At 42.1% G+C, this 25459-nt stretch overlaps 1 protein-coding gene across 4 annotated transcripts in view; it reads left to right on the top strand.

Annotated features, from left to right (window-relative positions):
* TIAM2 (TIAM Rac1 associated GEF 2) overlaps positions 1 to 25459 on the top strand; it is a 236410-nt gene that overhangs the window by 85439 nt on the left and 125512 nt on the right. For 3 of the 4 annotated variants that reach the window (XM_059940941.1, XM_059940942.1, XM_059940943.1), the window contains exon 2: positions 15377 to 15472. The gene's annotated coding sequence lies outside the window, so the exon portion shown is untranslated. Of the gene's footprint in view, positions 1 to 15376; positions 15473 to 25459 lie in introns of those variants that run through there. The other variant, XM_059940946.1, reaches the window with a different exon arrangement.

Below are 25459 nucleotides of genomic sequence, written 5' to 3'. Positions count from 1 at the left end.
TTATTTATGTGTCTTCACTGCGGAGCCTTGTGGTTCAGCTTGGGCTTTGAACGTATAAGAAATATTTTCTGAACGTGTGCTTACGTATTATAGAAATGAATAGGGATGCCCTGGCTTTCCAGACAACCTTGGGACATGTCTGTATGGAATCTTCATCAAGATAAGGAGACACTTGAGCCGGAAATAACTGGATTTATGGATGTTAGGAAGAAAGTGGAAGCAGCATTTCAGCATGGATTTATTACCTTAGGACAACTATCTTCTGGGACTTGTCTGTGTTGATTAGTTTGTTCATTCAGCAAACACTCTGTGCTCATATAGTCTTTATCATGCCCTGTGTTAGGCAATGCTGAAGTAAGAACAGACTCACAGCAGAGTTTGTGCCCTAGTAAAACAGATGGGCATATGAGCAAAGAATTTGTGTAGTGTAGTAAGTGTTCGAACAGAGATTTGTAGAAGGTGCAGTGATATATCTGGAAGTAAAGATTTATTAGGATGTTAGCGAGGTCATCTCAGAAGAACCACATAAGTTGGTTTGGAGAATGAGGAGAAATTTGCTGAGCAGTCAAAGCAGAGGGGAGCATTCTAGCTGCACAAAAGCCACGTAGGTACTGGAGAACACAGGATCCCATGGGCTGTAAGGAGTTTGCATTGGAGGCTGGCCGGGCAGGAGCTGGAAGGGTCAGTTGAGTTTTGTGTGCCCTGAAAAGAAGTTTGGGATTTTTAGTTGTAAGGGATGGAGCGTCACAGGATCCGATTTGTGAATTTTCTTCTGGCTACTGGAGAAGAGATTTGTGGATGGAGGAAGGCCTGGGGGTATTCCTGTAGGAAACAAGAGGGTCATCTGGGGTATGCGTGAACGCAGTACAGCAGAGGAGAGGGAGGCACGTGACAGAGACACTGAGGGAGCAGGAGGTCTGCTGACACCTGGATGTGCAAACCGAGGGAAAGGCCAGGCAAGACTAGTGTAACTGATGGGGTTGCATCTTGTGAGAGTAGCCCACTGGAGGGGCCGTTGCCCTGGCTTGGGTACCCAGAACCGGGTTACTTGGGTGCAGGGTAGGGTTGGAATAATGTATAAGTTTAGTTTGGGTCATCCTGATTTCGAGGTGGCACAACTAGTAGCTCTCTAAATGCATCTGGAGCTGAGAAAGAGCCATCTCCTCCATTTAGAGCTGGAGAAGGAGACTCACTTGCCATCAATGAGAGTGGAAGCCATGAAGTCACCAGAAAGAGAATATCGAAGGTGACAAGATGAGGACCAAGGCTGGGACTGAGGAACATCCAAGGAGGTGGGTGGAGGTGGAGGAGCTCAAGAAGGAGGCAGAGAATTGGTGGGGGGAGGGGAGTCAAGGAATCCAGCGGAGGGTCGAGAAGTTGCGTACAGAGTATTTCTTATAGATTCCGTGATAAATGAACAGTGTTCACTGAGGGGAAATGGTCTATAGTTAGCAAAATTCAAATCCATATTCCCTATTAGGAACTAAGTCTTTTAGATGCCACTCATAAGTTGATATTTGTTATGCTTAAAATCTGTTATTAAAGTTTAGAAGTTAAAAGACTTTAGAAAGACCCTGTATTAGACTGTATTATTATCCAGTTTTAGTTGTACCTGGTACTTTTCCTGTTTCAGATTGACTAAGTCCTTTTATAGAAGGGCCTGAGACTATAGCCAAGTCCCACTTTGTATAATCGTGATATTATACAAATGTTTCCACTTCAGTTTGGCTTCTAGTGGGACTCTGTGTACTGAACCTGGATTCCCAGAGCAAGAGGGTGAGGCTCAAGGTTACACCCGGTGTAGCAGCTGAGGAAAAATGATAATTGAAGGGTGCCGGGTCTCTGCTCAGCAGTGAGCAACCCCACCTCCCCGTGATTAAAAGTCCACTGTAATTTCCACCTCAAAGGTAACATTTCCCTACCTGCAGTAAACACCCTTAGAAGAATTCTGAATCTTCCTACAGGGCAGTGTGGGAGTGCTTCCCAACAAATACTCATTAGCACCTTTCATCCCCAGAGATGAAAGATTTTCAGATATCAGTAATCCCTGCAAAATCCTTTGAGGCTGGTAGGTGCAAAATGCCAAGTGAGTCTGGACAGAGTGACACCTTAAGGGTGCTTTTCCCAAAGTGACTTGTTAGTTAGATCCACCTAGAACCAAAATACTGATTTTATCATCTGAAAGAAGACCCACGGCAGGTGCAGTCCTATATTGACGATGCCATCATGATACCAGGTCCTACATAGATCCTATTAATTCACGCCTGATCAACAGCTGATATTATTGATTTGCCAATGTGGCTACAAGGGTTCTAACCAAAGCACGATGCCTAATGATAAACTTAGTCATGAGCGCCTCTCTGTATCAGAGTTAATTTACTTCCAAAGTTAGTCTTTTGTAAAATAGTTAATGTACCATGACTTTAAAATATCTGGATAAGGTTTAAGCATATTAATCTTATCTAATAAGTTGAGTGTATTGATAAGTTTCTTTAACATGTTTTTCAAATTATTATTATCAATGCGCCTTTAACAATATTTTAAATCTTTATTGAAGTATAGTGATTTACAATGTTGTGTTAGTTTCAGGTGTACAGCAAAGTGATTCAGTTGTACACATATACGTATCTATTCTTTCTTAGATTTTTATCCATTATAGGTTATTACAAGATATTGAATATAGTTCCCTGTGCTATACAGTAGGTCCTTGTTGGTACCAATACGCCTTTTCTTGTACGTTTATTAAGTTCTTCCTAAGGGACTAAGAGGCTGTTAGTTCTTAAACTGTCATTGAGGTACTTTCTGTCTTGAGAACTGATCCCAGTGCTATTTAAAATGTTATTAGAATCTCAGAGAATTGTCAGTAGAGCTGGAGATGGACCACCAATGTTGATCTCACGACCAGGGCCTGGGGGACTTGGAGGATGGAGTGCGTGGCTGGTAAAATGGTAGAGAAGGACTGGCTCTCAGAGCAGCTCTAGATAAGGATGCTAGAGCAGGTGTGGTTCTGGGCAAGGATAGTGGGGTGTCGGGGGGATACGGAGTCAGAACACACCGGATTGGGAATGTGATTCCAGCTCCTCCAGATTGCTCTCTGCTCCTACTGTGGGATGGGAATGAGTGTAAGGTAGTAGGGGAGACTGGGTTGGATTAAATATTCAAGTTGTGTATAAAGTTAAAGAACCCTCTGGCTAATTCATACAGAAGATGAATTTCAAGAGCATGCTTAATGCCATAGAAATATTTTTTTAATGAAGTCAAGTTCTGTTACAGCAAAAAGATGAAAGGTAAGCTAAATAGAATATTGGCTTTTTTGTGTCACTACATAGGAACTAAAAAAAAAAAAAAAAAATCCAGCAACCAACTGTTGAAGAAAAACTTCATCTTTGTCTTTTTATTTTCGTTTCCTTGGGAGTTGAGGATATAATGACTCTACCTCTTCTTTCCTTGCCTAATATCACTTGGGAGTCCCTATGTTTTCGAATGAAGTGAGAACAGTACTTGACAAAGGAATCAGTATAAAATAACGGCAAAATGGGGCTTCCCTGGTGGCGCAGTGGTTAAGAATCCGCTTGCCAATGCAGGGGATGTGGGTTCAAGCCCTGGTCCGGGAAGATCCCACATGCCGCAGAGCAACTAAGCCCTTGTGCTACAACTACTGAATCTGCACTCCAGAGCCCGCGAGTCACAACTACTGAGCCCGCATGCCATAACTACTGGAGCCCGCACGCCTAGAGCCTGTGCTCCGCAACAAGAGAAACCACCACAATGAGAAGCCCACGCACCACAAGGAAGAGTAGCCCCTGCTCGCTGCAACTAGAGAAAGCCCGTGCGCAGCAGTGAAGACCCAATGCAGCCAAAATAAATAAATAAAATAAAATAAACCATGATAACTGTAGGAAAAAAAAAAATAATGGCAAAGGAGAGAATCTGGGTGATAGAGTTAGCAGGGACAGGGCAGACAGGACGCCTTAGGCATTAGGAGTGAGGTGGTAGACAAGGCTGGGAGGCACCCAGCAGTTTAGGTTTGAGCCGGAAGGAGTTATTAATAGCAGTCGGGTTGAGGTCTGAGGCATGGGTGGTAGAGTTCCTGTGGGTGGTCTAAGAGGTAGAAAGGGAATGGAACATTCGTTATGGGCCCTAAAATTTTGACTCAAGTTATATTCCTAGACTGTCCCTGTAAGTGTATTTCACATTGTAAGAATCAATAAACGCGTAGGTCACTGTCCTGCCCCCACCCCCTCTCCATTTACAGCCATTTTCTAATTGACATCTTGGTTAGTCATCCTCATGAAAAACAGGTAATAAAATACCTGTGGGAAATATGTTGCTGATTCCATGCTGAAGTAATTAAAATTAAATGTCTGAAGTACTTTCAGTCTAAGGAAATTCTGTGATTATAGTTGTTTAGAGATGTACAAATCGTTTAGGTACAGTAACTGTAATTTGATGCTAATTGGACGCTCTGGTTTGGTCTCGGGAGAGAAGGTGGAGATTGATTGCTGAATGGTTGGCCGTAGGAAGAGCAAAATTAGGAAAATAGCATAGCAAAGCCTTCGGTCACATCAGCCTACTGAGAACTTGAAATTCATATCCTTGCCCCCAAATCCTTTTTATTTTGCATACACAGAGTTCACATTTAATAAATTTGCCATGATTTATGCTCATTTCTCAACAATTCCCCTAGTTTATTTTACTTTGGGCCCAAAGGACCGGAAGCTGTTTATTCTACAACCTCCTAATGTGTGTTGAGCACCTTTCATAGTGATTGGTAATTCTTTCTAAAGAACAGTAGTGCTATAGGGCTCAGCCTGATGCTAAACTCAGAAACAGATGTACAGTTACCTGCCCGTTCAGAAGGCTCCCTTGCTGGTCTGGGGTTGGAGGAGGCTTCAGTGCCCCAATTAATTTAATAACTCTTTTTTTTTTTTTAAATGATGGAGCTAGGTATTTTTTTTTTAATTAATTTATTTTATTTTATTTATTTTTGGCTGTATTGGGTCTTCATTTCTGTGCGAGGGCTTTCTCCAGGTACGGCAAGTGGGGGCCACTCTTCATCACGGTGCGCGGGCCTCTCACTATCGCGGCCTCTCTAGTTGCGGAGCACAGGCTCCAGACGCGCAGGCTCAGTAGTTGTGGCTCACGGGCCTTGTTGCTCCGCGGCATGTGGGATCTTCCCAGACCAGGGCTCGAACCCGTGTCCCCTGCATTGGCAGGCAGATTCTCAACCACTGCGCCACCAGGGAAGCCCAATTTAATAACTCTTGATTTTGGAATTTTATGAAAATAGTTTCAGAATATTACTATAGATATTGAAACACAGTAATCTCCAAGTCAAATTGTGCCAATTTCCCAATCGACATTTTCCTTTTAAGATTTAATTTACCCACTTACTCAGTTCCTAGAGAAATATTTTTTAAAAAAATGTTTTACAGTATTTGTTAGTAACGGACTTTGAAGTATTACTTGGTATTACTGAGTCATCTTGCTAGCCTTGTGCTTATTAAAAATAATGCAAAGTTTTTATTCGTGGCTGCTCCCTGTGGAAGAAAGCCTGCATTTCTTTCTACATCCCAGAAACCAGGGCAAGAAGAGAGAATTAACATCTATTATTTAACATTTATTGACTCGGACTAAGCCCCATGTCAGGTAATTTAAAGATATTATCTCATTTTGTTTTCACAACAGTCCCGGGAGGTGGGTGTCATCATCATTTCCATTTTGCATGGATGGAAATCAGGTTTAGAGAGGTGGATAAACGATCCAAAGTCAGCGATTGTCAAGGGGTTTTCTCCTAACTCCTTACCGCATGCTCCGGCCTTCTTGTGAATGAGCTCTCTTCTATTTTGCAAACACTTTAGGATTTCCTTGTTAATTTTCATCATTATGAACTACAGTTACTTTTCGCTCCATATTGATGAATGGTGCCGGGCTAGTGCCAGTGGGAGGGGCTCATGGATTGCTGGCGGGCACGTCTGCTTTTGCGGTCACCGTCTCATGACTAAGCGCAGGTGGCAGCCTGGGCTGGAGGGGCTCCGTCCTCATCTGCTTCTCTCTCTGCCTTCACTCCATGCTGTGCTTCATCACCCTTGATGCTTCTCTGTGTCTTACGTGGGTCTTGGGCTTCCTGGTCTCTCTGTCCTTCATCCATGCTGTCCTCCCTATGACAACGCAGGGTCTCCCCGGTTCCACGTCCGCGTTGGACAGTTCTTCAAGGCCAGGTCCACAGGCAAGCCTGTCCCGCCCCGCCCCGCCCCGCGTCACACCCTCCTTGTCCGAGCTGCTCCCCAGCTGCGCCCAGCGGTGCTCTGGTGGGCATCACCCCTGGGCCGTCTTTCTTGATCCCAGCCTGTCTCATCTGTGGACGCAGGGTCTGCCTTTATCTTTGGAAACAGATGCCCTGCAACCTCCAAACTTTTTTTAAAAAGTTCTGTAGTTTGTTTCGTCGTAGAGGTTAATTTTTTTTGTTTTGGTTTTGTTTTGTTAGGCGTGTTTTATTTTCTTCTCCTTTCAGGCTGGACTCAAATCCTCTTGCTCTAGTTTGGCTTGATGATCTGAGTGGTGTTGCTACCGAGAATGCCTGTTTTGGATAGATTTAATGGATTTTGTTTTGTTTTGGTGTTTCTTCTTTTCTTTTCTTTTCTTTTTTTTTTTAAACCAAGGGAAGTTTCTGGCATTCTTCACAGTGCCATCTTGCTCCCATCCCACATGTCCAGTTTTTCCTGCCTCTTTATATAACGTATAATGTCTTTGCCGTCTTTTCTCCCTTGCTAACTCTAGGCCCTTTGATAAGCGGTGCCGGGTCTGATTCATCTTTGGTTCATTCATGGTGCCCAGCATCACACTTTGCTGTTAACTGGGACTTAAATGTTACTAAGTTAAAATGAGTTCTTTGTCGGCTACAGTCAGTACAGCCGGAGATTCAGATATACGTAGTGTGAAACCATAGGCTGCATTTTATGGATCCTACTGTTTGCTTTGTTGAAAAAGTTTCTGATGTTGGTTTACTTCTTGGGTCATTACATTTCATTCCTGTAATAATGGAATGAAACAGCCATAGCTGTTTGACCACTGGGGACTCTCACATGTGCTTCTTTTTGCAAAATTAATTGATGAATCAAAAACTAAAGCAGCCTTCTGTCAAGTGTTTCTCTCACCTTTCAGAAAGGCTTCATCACCTATACCGTGGCTGTCATTTTTTTTTGTATTTGTTTGCATTGTGCGAAACCTTATCTCCGATTTCCATACCAGTGACACAGAATCACTAGAGCCTTCTCTGTGAGCTGGTACCTCTTTATTTCACGTGTACTGTTTGTCAGTGGGAGGACATTAAAACATTTATGAAAGGTGTTCAAAAGAGAATTTACTGTAAAACCTACACATTCTTTATTTCTGGAAGTAAAAGTATACATCTTTGTGGGCAAGGTGTATATAGCCCACGTTTTCTTTTTCCTAAATATTTGACTTTAGGGACTTCCCTGGTGGTCCAGTGGTTAAGAATCAGTCTAGCAATGCAGGGGTGCCAGTTCGATCCCTGGTCGGGGAACTAAGATCCCACTTGCTGCAGGGCAACTAAGCCCGCATGCCACAACTAGAGAGTCCGAGTGCCGCAACTACAGAGACCCTGTGCTCTGGAGCCCGTATGCCACAACTAGAGAGAAGCCTGTGCACCGCAACAAAGAACCCACACACCGCAATGAAAGGTCCCACGTGCTGCAACTAAGACCTGATGCAGCCAAAAATAATAATAATAATAAAAATAAATAAATAAATATTTTTAAAAAACCTCTCACGCTCAATAACATGAAAAAAAAAAACCATTTTAAAAAATTTGAGTTTAAACAGAAGTTTAGGTAAAAACAACATGACTTCTTCAAGTGTCAGGTGTGGCATCTTTTAGGTTATAGTGACATTAACATGCTATGTAGTGTGTTGCTATCAAGTATCATCTGAGATAATGTTTTACGCCCTGGACAACATCCTCAGCCTTCAGGATGAACCTGTGAGATGTCACCTGAGGGCAGGAGAACAGCTAAAGCAGTCTTGAAACGAGTCTTGCTTGGGATGAATTTGGTACTTTTCTGGCAGGTTCTACGGCATGAACTTTCTCAGCGAAGCTCATGGCTCTGAGATCATTGTTTCCTGGAGGTCCACAGGGACGGGGCCAGTCAGAAAATATTCCTTTGTCCATTGAAGCATTAGCTTGTGCTCTGTTTCCAGGAAGGAAAAGTGTGGCAGATTTGTAAAAGTTCAGGAGGCTGAACTATTTTAGTCATCATTTGGTGGCAGCCTGTGATATTAAAGCATTCAAGGACAGATCGTTCCATAGTCTACTTAAATTCAGGGATTCTTGAATCACCTTGCCACCGTGTGCCATTTTCAGGTGCATGCCCTTTCTAGTTTATTTCCTATTTTAAGGTCAGTAGACCCTTTCACTTTTTTTCTCCCTTTCACTAAAGGAGCATTTAAATCCATATTGTAGGGTAACTTCTACACGTGTTTTCTGTTGTTCATGCCACCTGTTTTTTAAATACAATTTTTAGAGGTTGCACTCCATTTAGTTATTACAAAATATTGGCTATATTCCCCACATTGTACAATACGACCTTGTAGCGTGTCTTATACCCAGTAGTTTGTATGTCCCATTCCTCCTCCCCTGTATTGCCTCCCCCGAGTGGTAACCACTAGTTTGTTCCCTATATCTGTGATCATGCCACTTTTTTTAAGCTATTGTGTTGTGCTGATTTGTTAATTTAATAGTTATTCAATGGTACCTCATTTGATCTCATTTATTTCCTTCTTTCATCCCTATGCTTCTTCAGTTACTGTAAAGGAACTCATTCTAAGGTTGGGATAAAGGAAATGATGATATTGTACAAATGTAAGCTGTTCTTGTAAGAAATGAATGGATGTCATTTCCTTCCGTCATTCCTTTAGCTATTAAATGGGATATTTTGCCTGTTATCCATATAAAGGTGGGGCCTTATCATGCTTAGCTTGTGTTGGTAACCAAGTAGGAGGGAGAACATGATGGATGGCTAGGGATATAAAAAGACGGTTAACTGAGACCCTGCTGCTTTTTTTTTTTTAACACACGCCCCACGCCCCAACCTCCACATACAAACATTCTGTTTTGTTTGTTTACGAGTCATCCTCTGCCTTTCTTCTCTCTCCTCTCTTCTTCATGAGGTGCTAGGGATGATGATAGGATGGTTCTGAGTGTTGATAGGGCTGGAAGAAGTAGAGGTGGGCGGGACAATTATTTCTCAGGAGAGAGCAAGAGGGAAGCAGGTATCTCCTACCATGATCATCCAGGTGGTCTCTGCCCCACATAGTTTTGAGTTTCTTATGTCCGAGGTGGTTGCCTGACTCATTTCTGTTTTCCGCAGGCCCGAGGCTGTGTCATAAATGGTTTGCGAGCCTGCCCTGATGCTGCATGTGTGTGATTCGTGGTGCATAGATGCTGTGGTTTTGGAAGTGATTAGGAACTATTACATTGCCGTTATCTCATGAAGAAAGTCACTCGCTGAGTGTCAGTCAACTGGATGAGGCTCATCTGTTCGTCTAGAAGCCAAAGTTCAGTGGTGGCTTTAAGACGTCAATGCTAAATCAGTTTCTTTTGTCTTGGCCAGGGACGGGCTGAGATGCTTAGCAGTGTCTTCTCTTGCTGCTTCCACAGCATCTGCCCCTCTGGATGGGAATCGTCTCCGCGCCGTGTTGTGACTGATGGCTTATTTATTTACAGGCTGGACCAGGCTGTCCGCAGGCTTCTGATCACCATCGTATTCCCAACACTTAGCGTAGTACCTGGAACACAATAGACGTTCAACAGATCCTTCTTTTTTTTTTTTTTAATACTTATTTACTTTTTATTTATTTTTTTGGCTGCGTCAGGTCTTAGTTGCAGCACATGGGATCTTTTCGTTGCAGCGCGTGGGCTTCCGTCTCGTTGAGGTGCGTGAGCTCAGTAGTTGTGGCACGAGGGCTTAGTTGCCGCGCGGCATGTGGGATCTTAGTTCCTCGACCAGGGATCGAACCCTCATCCCCTGCACTGGAAGGCAGATTCTTTACCACTGGACCACCAGGGAAGTCCCTCAACAGATACTTCTTGAATTGAATTGAATTAACTGAATAAATGACCTGCACGTAGGCATTCAAGGTATAATGCGCCTACTTTTGCATCCTCGAATTTTCTCTCTGGATACATGAACTTTGTGGGAATCCCAGGGAACACTTACTCTAAACAGAGGCCAGATTGGCTGACAGGTTCACCAGCCCAGGGGATACAGTGGCCCAAATGGATACGCCCCGTCCTGCTTCCAGCTGTTGTTTTGTTTTTGTTTCTGTTTTGGTGTTTCATATGAGCTGTTTTATAAATAACAAGGGCCTTGCTGTGACTTGGTTCGTAGTAAGCCGTGAATACTGTGCTCCATGGGTCCAGAAGTCTGCTATTGGGGGAGGGTAGACCGAAACTGCCTATTTTCATTGTAATCAATCACCCCTTTGTCAGGAGGGCAGATTCTCTAACATGCTATAGTCTCCTCGGCTCCTGTACCGTCGTCTTTTGTTAAGGGCGGCATCTGATTCCATGAGTTCTTTGTGCAGGAACAGTGTGTTAGTGTCGGTGTGAGAAGCTGGTGAAAATTGTCATTTAATGAAGGCATCCAGCACATGCCTCCTCCCACCTTGGAGTAGGAGTCTCAGAGGGGTTTGTTCATTATGTCTCTGAAATCACTACGGGCCCGAGAGACAGAGGTACGAAATAATCCACCTGTGGATGGAGATGCTGGCGGGCTCCGTCAGGTGGCGCAGACCTGGGTCACACGAGGGGTTCATGGAGACAGGAGTTCTGTTTACTCCTAGCCCCTTTCTGGCTCCTGGAACACCTCCCACTTGCTGTATTGTTTTACTACAAACACTGGGTTGAGTCTCTGAATTGCTAAGCTGCCTCGCTGATAGAGCGAGGCTAAAGGAAACCCAGAAACTTGAAGACATGTTTTTAGTCAGAGAGATGGTAGTTACAAAGGGGATTTAATCTGAAGAAGGCGTGAATTTTAAAGAGAGATTTCTCAGCAGGAAATGCATTCTTCTTACCTAGTTGGGTAGCGAGCAGCCTATTTTCAAGGCATGGTGAAGTAGTAATTTATCTTTCTCTTCCCCAGCACTTTCTCCTTGACCTGGTTGGCCCAGCAGTGAAAGTTTTATAAACACTGGGCGCTGGGAACTTAGGACGGGGCTTGACCACAGGCTTCTAGATTGATGAATGTTGTAGCCTTTCTTTAGGTGTGGCCCTTTTTTTTTTTTTTTAACTGTTATGTAGCTGAAGGTTCAACTACATTCAGCCTTTAGGGAAGGCATGGGGGCAGCTTTTCATCACAAAACTCAAGAGAAAAATGTAAGCTATGTTCATGAATTAAAATGATATCATGGTGACAAGCAGGCAGCTCAGGGGCTTTAGGATGGCAGGTTTCCATGCTGAAAAGCGCATGAGTGAAATCTGTTGATGGATGATTTTGTCTACACAGGCTACCTACGTGCTGTCATAGATATAAGCATACTCTTTGTGTAACTAATAATGTAGAATCACTAGAGTTTTACGGTAGATGTAGTTTACCCAGCACTGCCTTGAATCACGTAGACTTTACACACAGGGCCCTCTTAGACCTTTCTGGAGTTGCAGGAGATTGCAGTACCTGTCCCATTGTTGAATTACCTGAAAACATGGCTCTAGATGGCAGCTAAGTCCAGTCTACACTGTTGAGAGAATATCTGCTTATTGAAGGTAGTCCATCCAACTAGATGAAGTTAATTGTTCATGTGGCTCCAGAATACATACAGAGAGTGGAAAAGGTCAGGAAGGGAACACTGGGATCCAAGGAAGAGCACTTGGGCAACCGCTCATTTGTCACTGTGACAAAACCATTGTCATCTGTTCTGGGACCAGAGCCAAGGTCGTTGTTTGGTGATCTGAGTTCCAGTCCGAGTTCTTTCCCACTCTATGTGGCAGGTCTGATTTATCCTTTCTAGGCTTCCCTTTCTTCATCTGCAAAATGAACAGGGTTTAAGCTGATGTACTATAAACTTCTGTAATCCTGCCTAAAATCATTTTAGTCCAAAATGGTTAGTAATTATATTAATCAGGATATCCAGAGAATCAGAACCAACTGGAGCCTGCCTCTTCCCTCCTTCCTTCCTTCCTTCCTTCCTTCCTTCCTCTATCTATCAAGAGATTTTGAGGAACTGTTTCACATGATTGGGGTGTGGGGCGGCTAGCAAGTCCGAAATCCATAGGGCAGGCCAGCAGTCTGGAAATTCAGGCAAATGTTGATGTTGCAGCCTTGAGTCCAAGTTCTGCATGACGGGCAGCTGGGAACCCAGGCAGGGTTTTTATGTTGCCGTCTGGAGGCAGAATTCCTTCTTCGGAAAACTTCCGTCTTTGCTTTAATGTCTTCAGCCGACTTTCTGAGGCCCACCTACATTATGGAGGATAATCTGCTTCACCCAAAGTCTACTGATTTCAATGTTAATTCCACCTAAAAAGGGCCTTTACAGCAACATCTAGACTGGTGTTTGACCAAACATCTGGGCACCATAGCCTAGTTGAATTGACACATAACATTAACTCTCACAGTAGTTAAGCTGTAAACTCTTTATTTGGAATTTAAGTCATGGTGATGGGACGGAAAAGAAGGCTAGTCTAAAATTAAATCATGCTGTCTTAGCAGTTTAAGGCATCAATTCTTCCATCGATCCATTTGGCATACGATTATTAAGCACCCATGTGTAAGGCACTGTGCTTGACATCAGGAAAACAAAGATAAGCCCTTTACATTCAAAGTAATCAACGTCTACTCTAGAAGTAGACAAGTGAAAAAGAAATGATTGCAACATGGCTGCCTTTCTTAGCGTAGTGAGGTGAAGGAGGGGAGCATAACACTTCATGTCTTGGCGGGAGGAAAGTAGGAGATCAGGGAAGGCTTCATGGAAGAGGAGATAAGCTTGATCTGGAGGGGTAATTAGGAGTTCTCCAGCAGGACACAGTAATATTGTACAAAGGGTGTGGAGAATAAAAGACTATTACACGCATGAAATGGCAAAGTATTCAGAATGAATGTATGGAAACTTCTGTCACATAGTAGGTGCTTGAGACTCAATATCTACTGTTATTGAAAAAATTAAAGTGTGGCAGGTGTTATATTTTATAGTTTCTTGGTTAGGAAATAACCATCTCTCAGGCCATCAGTAAGATACGGTAAGTTTTGGCCTTTTTAAAAATTGTCAGTATAATGTATTTAGATAGAGTTCATCAAAGCTTGTTTAATTTTCCATTCTGTTCAGTAATATTTTCTTGTCCATACTGGGTTAATTACAAAGAGAATTCAAAATTTATGTCTCTTTAGGATTTATCTTATAAGGCAGGCCTTCTAGACCAAACATATCTATTATTTAGCTTTCTAAAAATTTTCTCTAAACCAGTTATGTCACCTTGGGCAAATCAGTCTACCTCTTTAAGCTTTAAATTCTCCCTTGTAGAGAGAGGGAGTTGGGCTGGTTTTTAAAGGTCCACCCATAGGCTATTCTATGATCTCTAAATGAAAATCGTTATCGCCACTGTTCCTGGTTATATAGGTGTATTTCTGTAGCATGAATTATTGATAACCACACCTTTCCCAATAGCTACGGTTTACAATGAAAGTACTTTATCGCCACTTTGAGTATTTCACATTTTTCAACCCCTTTATTAAGTATTTTATGTGCACTATCCTATTAAGTAGGTAGAATAACTCTGCAAAATAGATATCATTTCCATTTTATAGTTGAAGAAACCAGAGGCTCAGACAATTTAAATAATGTCACTCAGGTGGTAATGGGGGAGCTGGGGGTTGAACTCTGATCCTTTGGCTCCAAAGTCCGCGCTCTTCATCAAGGATTGTGAGCTGTGAGCCGCATACGCAGTTATTCCCACAGCGTAGCGTCTTGTGTACACAGCAGAGGTGAGATGATGCTTTGTAAGAAGACAAGTCTCCACCTGAAACTAACACAGTGCTGTAAATCAACTAGAGTTCAATTAAAACAAGAGAGAGTCTCATTCTCTGAAAGCAATCCCTGTAACATTTTTTTTTTCAATTTTTTTAAAATTTATTTTTGGATGCATTGGGTCTTCATTGCTGCATGTGGGCTCTTCTCTAGTTGCGGCTAGCGGGAGCTACTCTTTGTTGTGGTGCGCGGGCTTCTCATTGTGGTGGCTTCTCTTGTTGTGGAGCACGGGCTCTAGGCACATGGTCTTCAGTGGTTGCAGGCTTAGTTGCTCCGCAGCACCTGGGATCTTCCCGGACCAGGGCTCGAACCCGTGTCCCCTGCATTGGCAGGCAGATTCTTAACCACTGCGCCACCAGGAAAGTCCCAATCCCTGTAACATTTTAAACAGTGAAAGAAAACAGAGGTACTTTTTGGTATGTTGACCAACAGGGCCATGAGTTTTAATATGTCCCTGGGCAGCGTTTCAGACATAGGAGGAAAGTATTATTCTCCATAATATTCTCCATAATATGAGAGGACCCAGAAGCCACCTGCTTAATTAGTAACGAAACTCTGGTCCTTTGACTCCGCTCCCTTGCATATGGGTTCTGCCCCACACCCTGTGATAACTGCTCTCGACACGCTGGTTCTTAGAAGGGTCTTGGTTGGTCCGTCTGTCTGGGGGATCATTTCCATAATTTCGAAATAGCATTCAGAGCTCAGCCTAGTTGCCGTCTCAGGGGCCATTTCTTGACCTTCCAGTGTAAATTAGATGCTTGTCACTCAGTAGCTCATCAACCTGTTGTATGTCTCTGCATTGCAAGTATCACTCTAGGATATTTTTCTCATTTGTTTATTTACCTGTTTGTTTGACTGCTTCCTCCCATTTGAATAAAGCTCAGTGAGAGCAGAGGCTTTCGCTCTTATTTATTGCTGTATCCTCAGAGGGTGGAATAGTGGCTTGATAACAGGAGGCTCGTTCTGTCTATTTAACCATCCATCTATCCATCTCCCCCACTTCCCTTCCTCTTCCCCCCTCCATCGTTTGTCTTTCCCTCCCTCCCTCCCTCCCCTCCCGTTTTCCTTCCCTCCCTCCATATATCTATCGATAAAATGGCTTGGCCGTGTAAAGTTATAGCGTGAAGCAGTAAATCTGCTTCTCCAGTTAGGATGTGGGAAGACCCTCACATTTCCTTTATAGTTAATCACTTAGCGCTGGATTTTTCTCTTAGATGCTCCCTTTTTGTATCAAGCCCAAGATAGGGCAGAATGCTGAGAAACTGAGCTTTAGTTATAAAATTCTGATTTTTGAAAAATTGTTTCTCGCCACCTCTGTGTTTTTGTTTTCTCTTGCCAGGGCTTTGTGCTTGAATTACAGACACCTCTTCAGCCAGCTCATTCCGGATGAATGAATGAATGATTACACCAAGTGTGGTCCACACTTCCTCTGGGGGTAAGTTCGAGGCACTTGTACATCTCAAAGGCGATAATGTCTGGCAGTTTGTATTTATGTGTCTGTTTCCCACGTAGCTCTGTTAATTGCTCTTTGTATGCGGACCTGAGTGGGGAAAGGTGGCGTGGGTTCCTCAGGTGCTGGTCTGAGGGTCCTGCAGGCAGCGGGCGCCCAATCTTAGGGGCTTATTACAAATGCCCTGTAATTTGATACGCCGGCTAACCCTCTCTATGTGGGAGAGCATATGTCCATCTTCTCTGGGAGCTTAGGTGGAGAAGTTGCAGCCTGGGAAGTGTTCATTTCCTTTTCTGTAGATGTCAAATACTGATAAGCATATACCTGAACTCCAAGCCAACTAGGACCCCCTGCTGAAGAACAGACTAGAGTCTGTCATTTCTAGTTGCAGTGGTAAGATCAGGACAGCTCAGGAGACTCAGACACTAGGAAACCACCGAGGAAAGGTAAGGCTCCAACTCCGACGTGAAGGCTGTTTCATTCTGACTGGGGCGTCTTACTGGTAGATGTGTTGGTCATTGCAGGGTAAGTGCTACAGCAGGAAAGCTGAGCAGGCCCCAAAGCAGGTGTTTGGAATGGTTGCAAGTAATTCCCGGGAAGCGTTTGCCGTGTCTGCAGTCCATGCTTGCTTTGGTGAAGCACACAGACACGGGCAGAAGCTCTCCAGGCTGCAATCCGTCTCATCTTTCCTGGGCCGCTTTGCGCCCTTTGGATCTCAGCTCAGGGAGCTGCCTCTCGAGCACCCAATCTGAGGTGGCCACCCAGCCACCTGCTACGCTATCACTCTATTTTATTTTACTTTTATTTTTATCTAAAAAAATTTTTTTAATTGAAGTAGAGTTGATTTACAATGTTGTGTTAGTTTCAGGTGTACAGCAGTGATTCAGTTTTTTAGGTACACATATATACTTTTTAAGATTCTTTTTCATTATGGGTTATTCTAAGATGTTGAATACGTTCCCTGTGCTGTGCAGTAGGCCCTTGTCGATTATCTATTTTATATGTAGTAGAGTGTGTACCTCTCACTCCCAAACTCCTAGTTTACCACCCGCTCCCCCCCCCACAACTCTCCAGCCCCTTTGCCCTTTGGAAACCATAAGATTGTTCTCTACGTCCGTGAGTCTGTTTCTGTTTTGCAAATAAGTTCATTGATGTCGTTTTTTAGATTCCACAAATAAGTGATATCATATGAGATTTACCTTTCTCTGTCTGACATCACTTAATATGATCATCTCTAGGTCCATTCATGTTGCTGCAAATGGCATTATTTTATTCTTTTTTATGGCTGAGTAATATTCCATTTTGTGTGTGTGTCTGTGTGTGTGTGTGTATGTACACACACACACCCCCCCCATGTCTTCTTTATCCATTCATCTGTCGATGGATACTTAGGTCATTTCCATGTCACGGCTATTGTAAATAAATAGTACTGCTATGAACATTAGGGTGCATGTATCTATTCAAATTAGAGTTTTCATCTTTTCTGGATATATGCCTGGGGTGGGGTTGCCGGATCATATGATAGCTCTATTTTTAGTTTTTTAATGAGCCTGCATACTGTTCTCCATAGTGGCTGCACCAATTTACATTCCCACCAACAGACATCACTCTATTTTAATTCTCTGAAAAGTGCTTGTCCCTACCTGACAGTTTTCTCCTTCCTGTACTTATTTATTGGCTTGTTGTCTAGACCACTGTCACTGGAGCAGAAGTTCCAAGAGCTCAGGACACGTGTCTGTCTTTGTTCCTCACGTGGCTCCACAGCCAGAACGGTGTCTGTTGCACCACAGATATTGTTTGACTAAACATATAATGAGTTCAGCAGCTAAGTGAAGCTCACTGTGTAAGTTGTCAGTGTCATGTGGTGAGAAATTTGTTCGTTCTGGAGGAGATTTTGAAGACTCAATTTGCCTAGTTACTGTTTTAAAAATGTGAATTGTTCCCTCATAGAATTATCATGTTTAACATTATGTTCCCTGTAAACAGGATGTTTTCTAACATTTCTGGGTTTATTTGTAAATATAGCACACATTAAAGTTACACATCTTGATGGTCATTGGTAACCTTTGTGTTGACTGCCCTTTATATCATCTACATTAGAATATTCAGAAGGAATATCCAATTAGCCTTGGAGAGGTGTTTCATTTATGTTTCCATGAAGTTCAAAAACCATGACTGAAAGACACCTGTTTGAAACATCTAAAGTCTAGATTTTGGGGGAGTCGGACTGCGTGTGTTCTTTGACTCCTGTCTCTGACATTTCCTGGCTCAGTTTCTTCTTCTGTAAAACAGAAGTAAGAAAAGCATTTTTCTCATGGAGTGTGATTAAGTATGTTCATACACATGTTATATGAATTTCTATTTTATTTAGTATATACTTGGATTTTTATATATGAAATACATTAACTAGGTTTTTAAAATAATGTATTTGGATACTGTTTATCCAGTGGTGACCCACTTTGAGAATTTGTTTTTGCGTTAATGTGGATGAAGACAGCAGTCCATTCCTGAGATCACCAGAAAGAATAGACTAGCTTATAATTATTTATCATTTTAATAAGTTATAACGAGAAAGCATTATAGATTTTCCATAAGTATAGCAATGCTGTTGTCTCTTTGGTATCAGACAGACTTTTTGAGTTTTTCGGTTGTACTATTGGGTTGGCCAAACAGTTCGTTCGGGTTTTTCTGTAACATCTTATGGAAAGGATGTTATGAACGAACTTTTTGGCCAACTCAGTAGTTTTGTGGCCTTCAGCAAATTACTTGACTTAGTTTCTTCACCTGCCAAGTAGTGATAATAATACAAATCAAAGAGGATTGCTGTGAGAATCAAATATAAAATATTAAAATATAGGTAATGCTCCTGGCACAGTGCTGTCTAATCCTTGGTTTCCTTCTTCCTTGCCTTCCAGACCTTAGGTTTAAGGCTTCTGATGACCAGAGGAGAGTGATCAGGGTTAGAAATGTTTGGAAATAGTGTCCTACTGCTCATGATGAAGGGAATAGAATACTCAGTGTCGAAGGTAGTACGCTTAGTAGGGAATGTGCTACCCACCCTTCACTCGTAAGGGGAGCAGGGCCAATGGGGCGCACTTGATCAGCTTCTGAGGAACCACTAGGACCAGTGAGTAGCAGCAGGGGGAAGCCACTTTGGGTTTCATGTAAGGAGGGACTTTCTCAGGAGCTGTGGGAAAGTGAGAGGGGTGACCCTGCGTGGTAGTGAACTTCCGGGCAGATGTGGTGTCCCGAGGCTCGTTGGCTGCAGATCAAGAGTTCCGTAGAAAGGATTCCTCCACTCACCAGGAAGGTGGATGCCGTGGCCTGTATGGTCGTTTATGATGCCCCCTCTGTAGATGTGGCCCCCTCTGCAAAATCAGGCCTGCCCATCTGGGTGTCTTGGCCAAGTTGGTTGTGCAGAGATGGATGGGGACCCAGGATTTAGCCTCCCCCAGACAGGGAGCTGGGACTGATGGTTGTTTCCTTTGAAAATGTTTTTCAGGATTTGAAATTTTCCTGTTTGCGGTGTATCATTTACATCCGAGGTTGCAAACTGGTTGGCTTCTGGCTGGTTCTGGGCTGTGGATAAGCTTTGATGGGTTTGCAAAATATGTCCCTGACAAGTGTTTTCAGGATATTTAAATTAGTTGCCTACCTTTAAAAATGGAAAAGTTTACCTAAAAGGAGCAGTTTCAGTGTTTTTTAAGAAGGTGGTTCAGCTGGCAGCATCCCTAGGGTTCTGCATTCCTGGGGGGGTGGGGGGCGGCGGGCAGCCCTTTGGGCCGGGTCGTCGTGGGCCGCTTTGCCACAGTCCTCACCGCGCATGCAGTCTCCCCGACGCTGAGTGTCAGTTGCCATGATTGACACTGAAAATGAAATGATTTTTTCATTTACTTAAGTTGTTTTACTTCTGGTAGAATTAGGAGAAAAGTGAAAAGGTTCAGTCTACTTCTGTATCAGTAGTGGAAAAACGAAAGATATTTCTGTAGAGTTTCATATTTAAAAAAAAAAAAACAGAACAGAGCATTTTGGTGTGTGCTGAAGAATACGTGCACGCGTTTCATTTACAAACTAATGGTTTCTGTTTCTTAAGCACGCAGCACCCAGGCCTGCTTGATTCATACATTTTAAACAGCCCAGGAGGTATGAGACTGATCCCTCCTCTGGATAGTAAAATTTTCCTTCTGTGTTCAGAGACCACTCTTTTGCTTTTATTTTAGGCCATTTCTTCTCTTTCAGCAGCAAACTCCCTTGCCTTCCTTAAGATCAATTGTTGGGTCTCCTGCCCGGTGGGCTGGCAACAGTCTGTAATTTGCACACTCATGGGGACTCTGGAACTAGGTTCCTTTCTGCCTTCTCCACTGGAGCCCCAATGTTCCCTAGACTTTGTGGCACCAAAGAGGGCCTGTGGCCTCGTTTATCCTGAGTGGGGTGACCAAGAGAGCTGTGCTCTGGGCTCCCTCAGGCACAAGACTGAAGCCTTAGGACTCTCTAACATGTGCATTTAATTTTTAGTGAAAAACATAATCTGGTGTTGTCTGTTTGTTCTGTTTTACAAGGTGGTTCTGGCTTCATGGTGAAGATAAACTAAAAGGGATGGAGAGAGCAGGGAAGAACCGTGAACATTGACTTCGGTTGTTTTGGAGGGTGATTGGGTGGAAGAGGGGGGTAGGATGTGTGTGGATAATGACAGAAAGACTGAACTTAATTAGTGGAATTTTTAGGATGGCTGATCTAAAGGCCGGGGAAGCAGTTCTCGTCTATCAGTTGGTTACTTCACAGTGGAATGTGCTCCCTAATAGAGCTGTGAACTTTCCATCACTCCACGTATTTAGGGAGAAGAGATGGGCCCATCTGTCAGGATACTGGAGGTGGTTCTCAAATTAGAAGCAGGACCAGGCTCGATAGATGACCTGCACGGTCTCTTCAAAAACTCAGATTCAGTTATTCTCTGAATTAAACTGATTAGGAACCTTTCAGCTAAAACAGTTTCACTTCAGTCCCTAAAAAGAAAATATTGTGAGTGGAGTGAGAGGCAGAATATAACGCTTCTTAATTACATTTAGTTCTGGGCAGATTGCTTGTACTTTTCTTAAATATTCTGATATAATCCTTCAAAAATGTAAACAGATGTGTCTAGTGGTTAATATTGATAAGCCAGGATTTTGCAAGCATCATTCCTAAATGATTATTTTCTACTAAATTTTTTTATTTTACCTTAGCTGAAACTCGTTTTGTAGTTTTATTTTTGGTAGCATGATTATTAATACAGATTTTTGTCATTTATATAAAAATTTTACCTGTTCCTTGTTATAAAGCATTCTATTTAATTTCAAAATTTAGCATTTTATACATTGTCAGTAACTGTTAATTGTCAAAGTGTATTTAATTTGGATATAAGGACTTACAGAAAAAGGCCTTTTAAAGGAAAACTTTTTTTAAGAATTTGTTTTAAATCTTAATTTTTACATCACTTAATATTTGCTCATTCTTACAAAAGTAATTAACTGGTCATTTGGTCAAATTATTAGAGCTAGCTTGTTATGGAATGTAAGGTAGCACTTGGACTTTATAAACATTTACACCATAAAATCTCTCATTTTCATGATAATTGTCTCCATTAAAAAATTTCTTTTGCACATTTGATGTCTTTAAAATGCTTAGAAAAAGATTGTATTATGAAATTTAGATTCGTTGTGGTTTTAAAGCAATACATACCATGCTAGTATTGGTTTTTTTTTTTTTTCTATATCCCCTCCCTCTTGGACCTCCCTCCCACCCCCCCAGTATTGCATTTTGAAGCATCTTAAAATTGACTATTAATTTTGTAGGCACCTCCAGTTCGCTTTTAAAAAGTTAAAAATTCATTTTGCTCTTTATTTTGTTCTCACTTAATAAATACTAAGTTTTTCATTGATTCTATGGGGGCGCTCTATTTTCTTCTTTTTTTTATAAATTTTTTTTTTTTTAAACTTTGGGTTTGTTTATTTATTTATTTATGGCTGTGTTGGGTCTTCGTTTCTGTGCGAGGGCTTTCTCTAGTTGCCGCAAGCGGGGGTCACTCTTCATCGCGGTGCGCGGGCCTCTCACTGTCACGGCCTCTCTTGTAGCAGAGCACAGGCTCCAGACGTGCAGGCTCAGTAATTGTGGCTCCCGGGCCTAGTTGCTCCGCGGCATATGGGATCCTCCCAGACCAGGGCTCGAACCCGTGTCCCCTGCATTGGCAGGCAGATTCTCAACCACTGCGCCACCAGGGAAGCCCTCTATTTTCTTCTTAATCAACATTTGTGAAGCTGTGGTTTAAAAGCAGTGTGTACCATGCTAGCATTACATTTTGAATTATCTTAAAGTCGACTGATTTTAAAGATGCATGGCTGTGGGCTGCTCAGGCATCTTCTTCAGGCCGAAGCATCCTGGAATGGGAAACGCTACAGGAGAACCACTGGGGAATTTCAAGTGGAAACTCTGAAAGTTGGGCTCAGTGGGCATTGAGAACTTGTGGGTGGCTTATTTTAAATAAAGGGGTTTTAGAGGCTTCCGACACAAAGACATAGACTGCACCAGATGCTGTTTTCTTTTTAATAATTTTATTTAAATTATTTATTTATTTGGCCGCACTGTGGGGCTTGCGGGATCTTAGTTCCCCGACCAGGGATTGAACCTGGGCCCTCGGCAGTGAAAGCACAGTGTCCTAATCACTGGACCACCAGGGAATTCCCAGATGCTCTTTTCTTTGCATGTTCACCCCCCACTGCCATCATCACTGTCATCTCCCATTCATTCATTCATTCATTCACTGACTCAGTGGATATTTATTGGGTATTATTCATCATGTGCCAGTTACATTTTAAAGTACTAGACTTAACAGTAGACACTTTTAACAAGATCTCTGCTTTATGGAGTTTGCATTCTCAGACAGGCACTGTGTTAAACAATCAACATGTATTATTTTACTTAATGCTTACAGCAGCTCTGTGAGGTAGATAATATCATCCCCATTTTGTAGATGGAGAAGCTAAGTTAGGTGATGTGTCCGATATCACACAGCGGGGTCTGAGGTCAGGGCAGAGGGGCGCTAATGGCTGGACCCTGAGCTGTTTTGCTGGCCCCCAGGGAACAATGACTGGTAGCAAATGAACTGCACGTGTCAATTGTACACTTGTGTGGGTTTTCATTGTCACACATGGGAGGTAAAACCTTCACGGCAGTTTGGATATGAAGGCCAACCATGCATGCTTTCACTTGTCTCTGGTCTAATTCAGAAGCATTTGGTTTTGGAAACAGACTTGTTCGATTTGTGCCTTTTGATGAAATGGTGGAGAAAAGTCACCTCCCCAAGTAATATTTCTTCGGATTTTAGGGTTTTCACATGAATATTTTGCAGGTTTCATTTTCTTCTGGTATTGCCTTCATCCTAGGACATTTTTGCAATGACATTACTCAAGTTCCATGTTTTTTCAACCCATGTTATTTGAAGTATTGCTTTTCCATCAGCAACAGACTAAAAGCTCTTTCAGCACATGAGCGTGTTGTGGAGTTTTTTGCTCATTTGTGTAATTTCCTCAAAGGTGGATGTTTATATTTGTGAGAGATTATTTGATCTTTTGGAATCCTGTTTGGGTAAAAGTAATTTATGTTTTTAGCCTTTATTTATTATTACTATTATATTTTACATATATATGTGTGTGTGTGTATATATCTATATATATATATATCCAGATGAAGCCCTTAGAATTGACTATAGATTATCAATAAAGAATGATGCTTGGGACTTCACTGGTGGCGCAGTGGTTAAGAATCCGCCTGCCAATGCAGGGGACATGGGTTCGAGCCCTGGTCTAGGAAGATCCCACATGCTGTGGAACAACTAAGCCCGTGCACCACAACTACTGAGCCCGTGTGCCACAACTACTGAAGCCCACGTGCCTAGAGCCCATGCTCCGCAACAAGAGAAGACACTGCAGTGAGAGGCCTGCACACCACCACGAAGAGTAGCCCCTGCTCTCCACAACTAGAGAAAGCCCGCGCGCAGCAAAGAAGACCCAATGCAGCCAAAAATAAATAAATAAACAAACAAATAAACAAAAAAGGAGTGGTCTCAGCTATATATGGCTTCACTTTTTTTAAAAAATTTTATTGGAGTATAGTTGTTCAGTTATACATATACATATATTCAGTCTTTTTTAGATTCTTTTGTCGTATAGGTTATCACAGAATATTGAGTAGAGTTCCCTGTGCTATATAGGTCCTTGTTGGTTATCTATCTTATATATTATATAGTAGTGTGTGTATGTTCATTCCAAGGTCCTGATTTATCCCTCCACCTGCCCCATGTTTCCCCTTTGGTAACCATAAGTTTGTTTTTGATATCTGCAAGTCTGTTTCTGTTTTGTAAATAAGTACATTTGTATCATTTTTAAAAATTAGATTCCACATATGAGGGATATCATATGATATTTGTCTTTGTCTGTCTGACTTACTTCACCTAGTATGGTAATCTCTAGGTCCATCCATGTTGCTGCAAATGGTGTTATTTCATTCTTTTTTATGGCTAATATTCCCTTGTATACATGGACCACATCTTCTTTATCCATTCCTCTGTTGATGGACATTTAGGTTGTTTCCATGGCTTGGCTATTGTAAATAGTGCTGCAGTGAACACTAGGGTGCATGTATCTTTTTTTTTTTTTTTCTTTTATTTACTTTTTTATACAGCAGGTTCTTATTAGTCATCCATTTTATACACATCAGTGTATACATGTCAATCCCAATCTCCCAATTCATCTCACCACCCCCCCCCCCCGCCACTTTCCCCCCCTTGGTGTCCATATGTTTGTTCTCTACATCTGTGTCTCAATTTCTGCCCTGCAAAACTTTTTTTATACAGCAGGTTCTTATTAGTTATCTATTTTATATATGTTAGTGTATATATGTCAATCCCAATCTCCCCCCAACCTTTTATTAAGAAAATTTGCAAAAATACAGAAAAGTCCAAAGAATTGTATAGTGAACAATAAACCCACCACTTGAATTCTATAATTGTTAACATTTTGCTATATTTGCTTTTACATGTGTCATTTTGCATGGTGTGTTTGAGGATAGAATACTTCTTAAGTAGTAATTTACAGAATGCTCAGAGATCTTTGCCAAGGAATTCAGTTTTAGATGCCTGTTAATGCATATGTCCAGTTATATTATTATGTCAGAATGAGGCATTAGAAAGATAAAGTCTAGGTTTTATGATGTGGAAATATGCTGGGTTTTGTGATTTTAGGATGGAGTACTAAACTGAGAATATTTTGCTGTAGCTGGACAAAGTCTAAAGAACTTGAAAAATCTGACATAGTTTGAAACCCCAAGTGACTCTATAAATTCATAGAACTAAAGTTATTTGGGTGACCTCAGTGATAAAAAGTGGAACCAGGCAATGCAAACCCTTTGGAAGTGTCTGAGGAATGTTAGAGGTCCGTCAGTCTTTTGGGTAGTTCTGGCTTAGAGCAATCTACCTGTAAAATGTATCAAAAGGTCAGAATTGTCTTAAGAATAATAGGGATGTGCAACTGTTTCCACGCAGTTAATTGTTCTTCTGATGCTTTTTCCACCCTCCGAAACATACCTCTTTAAAACTTCCTTCTTCTTTCTGACATAATTCCCCTCCTCTCCTTCACATCAAGGAGCAGTTCTTCTGTCTTAAGGTTGTTTGGAAAACATATGCTTGTTTAATGCTGGCTGATATTTTATTTTACTTAATTTTTTTGGTAACAAATGATGGTGCTGGATCTAAAGGAATAGGAGCTAAGTGACTTAAACAGCATACTTGCTTCTTCTGTATTTACCCAGAGAATTTTTAAATACAGACACACGTCAAATTAATATTTTGGGAATTCCCATGTTTTCTGTTATGTGACTTGGCTTCCCTGGCAACCTTCTGACTTGTGGTTACTTGGGTGGCAGGACCTGGCTCTGCTGCCT

The sequence above is a fragment of the Balaenoptera ricei genome, chromosome 12, assembly GCF_028023285.1.
Source record: "Balaenoptera ricei isolate mBalRic1 chromosome 12, mBalRic1.hap2, whole genome shotgun sequence".
Classification (NCBI taxonomy): Eukaryota; Metazoa; Chordata; class Mammalia; order Artiodactyla; family Balaenopteridae; genus Balaenoptera; species Balaenoptera ricei.
The sequence above is the reverse complement of the archived record's forward strand: the minus strand, read 5'-3'. Positions and strand labels throughout refer to the sequence as shown.